The sequence below is a fragment of the Tigriopus californicus genome, chromosome 10 (assembly GCF_007210705.1).
Source record: "Tigriopus californicus strain San Diego chromosome 10, Tcal_SD_v2.1, whole genome shotgun sequence".
NCBI classification, from domain to species: Eukaryota; Metazoa; Arthropoda; class Copepoda; order Harpacticoida; family Harpacticidae; genus Tigriopus; species Tigriopus californicus.
In genome coordinates this window covers 12,412,217-12,418,168 of record NC_081449.1, presented here as the reverse complement: position 1 = coordinate 12,418,168, position 5,952 = coordinate 12,412,217, and the positions used below count along the sequence as shown (strand labels likewise).

The following is a 5,952-nucleotide window of genomic DNA, read 5'->3' as shown; positions in this document are numbered from 1 at the left end:
AACAAGAAGTAAGTGACAGAGAAAAGCAAGGATCAAGAACATATGTAAACTAGGACATCAACAAGAAAACACAGAAATAAACTCAACTAACCGGTCGAACACAAAATAAATCAATACAGTAATGAACAATAAATTCTAACTCTAAAGGACCAATACAATCAAACTGAAGAACTACACATAACGATTTGGAACTAGAAAAACTACACTACAAATCAGAAAAAAACTGCTAAAGCTAGACATAAACATAAATGAGCAATAAAGGATGATTTGTCGATTTGAAATGGAGGCCTGAATGAGCTAGCTGTCTGTCAAAATGAAAGAATATCCGTCCTTTTCATGCCTTCATCATACCCTATGGAAGTTCTGCTCGATTTGCTGAGCAGAAGAGAAATCCAATGCAGATTTGATTGAATGTCTACCAATCTTCGTCACTCCAGAGTGACGTCAGAAAAATGATTTTGGAATGTTTACTTCGCTGCAAAGATGACGGACGATGAGTACCTTACACTTCATTGGGAAGGGAAAAAACCGAAGATGATCGTGCCCTTTTCCGGAAAACCATTGAGCAATCATGGGTTTTGCCGTCACTTCTAACGACTAACTACTTTCTGTGATTGGCACCTTTGGTCACCCTAAAGGTCACATTGAAGGCTCTCAAGGTGACTCCTACGCTAAAATGAATGAAAGTTGGTTTGCGACCACGTTTTAACGGAGAAATAGTGACATCAAGCATCAAGGTGCTCAAAATGAATGATAAAGTGGCACAAACTCGATTGATGTCCTTGCCTCTTCCTTCGTCGGTTCACTATCAAGGACCAAAGCGGTACCGAGAGCACTTTCAAAAGCAGGTTTTTCGAGGTCTAGACTCAAAATATAAGATCTAATAAAAGGTGTAGACTTGGACTCCTACCATGGCTCTTAAGTTGGGGGGACACGTTTATCAAGTGCCTGCCAAAACACCACGTGTTATCCGTTATCAAATGCTTCATGAAATAGACGAGGGAATCACATTACTTTGTGCAGTATAAGATTTAGTTACAAAACAAATCAGAGTGAAAAAATGGATTGGTATGGTTACTGTAAATCGCATTCTTGAAAGTTCAACACTAGATGTAGCCCTAACATAGGCAAAATAGGGCATAAATAATATGATTTTACTCCTGGTTGTACATTTTGATCATTAGACCATGTTCAGCATTTGATCTCGAGTCGATTGTAGCCTGACCATGATATAATGGAGTTTTGGAGTCTCATAGTTACCTTGGCTCGCCACAACATGTGGTCAAAAATTGTGTCAAAACGTTTAGAAATTGTATTGTTGGGGCGTTTGGAAGATTAGAAGTTTTTAGTATGGATAAAAGTTGACATAGCCACTAATGATCGACACAGAGACAAGCGAGAAACCGAACCAAGATATACGTACATCCATGTAGAACCGTTCTTCTAAAATAATCCATATGGATTTTAATTTTTTTATGTGTCTTGCCATGTCAAGCTTAGTTTCGGTGCAGTGTCAGGATCTCAAATTTCCGTCTTCCAAGAGAGCCAATTAGCAACCAAGTAATGAAATACATTTCCTAAAGTTTGCAGGCAAAGATAAGATCTGATTTATCTTGAGAACTAGATTCTGGCAAACCAAATGGAAGCTCCGAATTGGCAGGCTCATAGTTTCCCACCGAGTTGACATTTTCTTACAGTCGAGTTGACTAATCATACGCGCGTAGATTTGTCTTACTCTCATTGGCTTGTAGCTCAATACCGCAAGGGGAAAAGTCTCTCTCCTAGCCTATGTATTGTGAGAACACGCAATGGAGCAAAAAGACCAATCGAATCCGACCTAAGCTCCGCTGCGTTCCACTTTCCGTCCCCCCACCACATCCTAGGACCATTATGACGATGAAGACGGAGAACCAATTCGATGGAAACAATAATTTCGGCACTCTACTCCAAGTCAAGGCTCCTCGTTGTTGTTGACTTGATGTGGCCAGAGGAGAATGATGGACCATCTCGGATTGCCTTCCCTCTATGTGCGTACTTTTATGAGACAACGGAGTGTTTCACCCGCGGCCAATGTGATAATGCAAGCAACAAACAAGGCCACGAGGTCCTGGGCCCTGGTCCATCTTCATACTCTCTCTCTGTTTTCACTCAAGCGAGCAACGGACAGAACAACACAAGAGATGACGAAATTAAGCAATTAGACTCGTTGCCAGGCATGGCAGAAACTTACGGACTTTGACACCATCGGAAACGGGTCCCTTCCGTTCCATGTTCTTGCTTGGGCCAATAAATAGGAGGAAAGACCAAGGTCCACGATAGCGTGCGTGATCCCTCGACAGTCTCAAGAGGCCATTTTAGAGCCAATCGTGCGTAGTCAATGGTTACTCCGTTATATGCTTTTATGGCTCATATGCAATCCCTGAGGGGTCTACTACGGTGGTCACACGCCCATAATAAAATAGGATTTCCGGGCAGCAGCAGACTTTGCTTTAAGGTAGCCTCAAGCCTTCCCCGACGATGTCCAATTTGCATTTTCTTGGGGAATAAAAAAAATGGACCTAGCTGGAATGTGGTGCCGTTTCAAATCGCAAAACTGTGATGACTGGATGGATAAAGGAGAATTTTGCTCTTTGAGTAGGCCATGATCACGTTGAACGTTTGCAACCGACTAATTGGCGGGCTTTGCATGGGCAATAAAGGGGTCTGGCTGTGATAAAATAGATTGGGGTTTTTAGTCAAACTGAACTCACTCAGGATCAAGTTGATAACTGATAGATATCACAATGACCTCTTTTGACCTCGATACCTTGAATTGGATCGAAAGTGAAAAGTCTTGTTCGTACACTGTACGCCGCTTTTGCGAGCCAAAGGATGACATGTTTCCTTGTGTGAAGCATTTCCACTGAGGACGGGCTCCAACTTGCAGTAAAGAGCTGGGTATTTATGTATTTGATCGCCAGACCGGAAAAACTGATTTCTAAAGGATCTTTTATCCCTAGAGTCGGCATAGTCTCTTTGAGAAGAACCAAGTTGGACTCACAACCCGATGCAAAAGAAGCGCCCGTAATCATATGCACGGAACACGAGAAAAATACGCAATGAACATTTACGTACACATTCACTGGGGTTGATAGTAATAGGTATAACATAGGTATGTTTATATCGTACGACTCAAGTGAGTGTTATTCATATACCAAAGCGTTGGGTAAAAAAAATTACATTTTACGGTATGAGACAGGTGTCTAAACTGATATGTTCACAACACATTTTCGAGAAAGATGGAAAAGGGGAAAATTGAGAAGGCCAGAGGACTGGCCTTCCTTTCTTCTTCCTCTATGTCGCTTTTCGTGTCTCTCGGTACAGATCCCTAGGGTAACTCTACTCTTAAACCGGATCCACGTCACATTATTTGCACTTATTACGGCTAGGGAAAGGCTACTTTTTTTTAAAGCTTCCTTTATTTCATTCCCTATCTCTTCCTTTATAACATGACATTTTGTCCACTGAGCGATAACAATGAATTGCAATCATTTTTCCGGGTTTCTGACAAGTCAAGCAAGGCCCCTTTTATCAGGTCATGACCGAAACTGGAACCACTGGCAAATTGGGTTGGAGGATTGCGTGTGTCTGTGACCTTTGATTTTTCTCATTGTCCGCAGATTCCAGACACGCGTGGAGGTCTCGCAATTACCTATTTGCCACAAACTCGAAATTGCAAGGTGGTCTTTCCTTCGTTCTGGCGTTGTCACTAATTAGATTAGATCAAATGGAGATCCGCTTGAATGACAAAAGGTCCGGTCCCAGAGCCTTGGTAGGAAAATGTCCTTTTCTACCTGGAACCCACTTGGTATTCAGTGTCTCCAGAAAGAGCAACAAAGGTTATCAAGCCTCATTGGCATTTTCTATGAATGACTTTACAGCCTGATTGTGATCTCGACGGGTCAACGAGGTGAATAATCTGTCGGCCTTGTATTTGGTGGCAGTAAAGGGCCATCCGAGATTGGTAGACAAGAGTTTACGACGATTTTTACGACCCTCCCACGAGTCTCGCCGGGACCAATTCGAGCCAAACTGGCAACAATTCCTCCTTATTGCTCGTGCATGGATCCATGATCCGTGTCAAAGGCCTCCAATAACTTTGGCACGATTGGACTTTGGAATTCTAGACCTTATATGAGACTCCCCGCAGGAATGCTCTATGTGTTCCTGCAAACGAGTGTTGTTCCAAATTAGGGACTGTGACGTTCATATGCCACTTAATTGAGGTTGGCGTGTTCCAGGTGAAACATCAAATCCAAGGCCATAATCTATCATGAACTCTGTCACATAATCAATTCCTCGTGGTTTGAACAAGGTCGGTTGAACTGTTGAATAAGAATACGTTAAACCAGACGAGAAAGGACAGAAATTTGAATAAACTCTCTTCAATTTGGAAATTGGAAAAGTGCCTCGAGCTAAAAGAAGAATAAATGATTTGAGGCATTTTCTGCCCTTCTCAAGCCAAAATGTCAAAGAGATTATATTATATGCTTGAAATAAGGAACGATGTAGTAGGTGGCAATTATTGATGATTGAATGAAAACATTTGTACTCCTGCACGACAAAAAGAATCCTACAACAGTTATTGTGAAATGTGCAAATTATTCCATATCCGCTTCAATATTGGTCAAATAATGGCTGAGTGAGATTTAGTTAATACAATTTCACAAAAAAAAGAAATTTCCATTTTCATAGAAAAGGAAACCTGTCATAGACATCCAGGTGTGGTATTGAGAGACAAATTATTTTGGCGTACGATATGGTTTTTCTTTTAATGAATTATTGCGACCAAGAGAAAGATCACATCCGAACAAAGTCCATATTCCTGCAATAAGTACAAACAGGACAGAAGATGTGCTTCCAAGTATTGGATTGAACCGAGGAATGCTTATCATAAAAACGTATGCCCCATATAGTTTACATTATCGTTCTGTAGCTCGTGCTCATTTGATGAAATATGAGTCCGTGAGTAACTAATTGGCAAACCTTACAAGTACATGTAACATAAGAATCCGTAAAAAAGCTTATCGAGTTCTTCAATGGTTTCTACTTTCTTCTAACTCCGATTATAATCATGGTGTTAGGTTTACGAAGCCACCTCCATATTTAACAACATTGGAGAACACACACCCCTTGGCCAAACTTATACTTTCGGTAATTGGGAACACTGGCAAATTAGCAACGGGTAATTATGCGAGCAAGTCATATATCTTCAAGTGTTCCATTGTCCCAACACAACAAAGCAGAACATTTTGAAACATAGGTTTTCCACTTTTGCACCTGTGTACTCTATAGGTTCCACCCATGTCCATTTACATCCATGTGGACCTGTGTGTTTATTCCCTCACAGTTGGAACACGGATGTTTGTGGGCCCATTCAGATTCATGGCACGAGCTTCCTAATGTGACATCAAAAAAACATGACAAGCTCCCTGGGCTGGAAATGAAATTCTGTCAGACGTCCTCGAACTTCTCCATGACCTCGTTCTTCCCTGTCTTGCTCGCCTCGAGGTCGTTAAAGGACGCGACTAACGAGTCGAATTTTACCCACAGACAAGAGTCAATTTCGGCTCAAAATTGAAAAGATGCTCAAGTTAGGAGCTTTCACTACCCGTTGGCAAGGGTCCTTATCTTACTTCAAAGAGACTCACTTATTTCCATTGTTCCAGGTTTTCGTCAAATAAGTTGGTCCACTTAACGACGAATTCTAACCAGCTCTCAAGACAACAAACCAATTTGCCGTTGGTCAGCTACAGAGCTGAATGCCAAAAGCCGTCGTCAAATGTAGTGAAGTGTTTTGGGGGTCAGTCATGTTATTCAAAACCATGAAAGGTTTCAAATATTGTGACTTCCCCCTTGTTTGCAGAGAAGCATGGGCGCATGAAAAAAACTAGACATGTTCTGGGAAACCGT

At 41.5% G+C, this 5,952-nt stretch overlaps 1 protein-coding gene across 1 annotated transcript in view; it reads right to left on the bottom strand.

Annotated features, from left to right (window-relative positions):
* The window catches only part of LOC131889191 (uncharacterized), an 18,238-nt gene that overhangs the window by 10,433 nt on the left and 1,853 nt on the right, over positions 1–5,952 (bottom strand). The gene's annotated exons all lie outside the window — the stretch shown is intronic.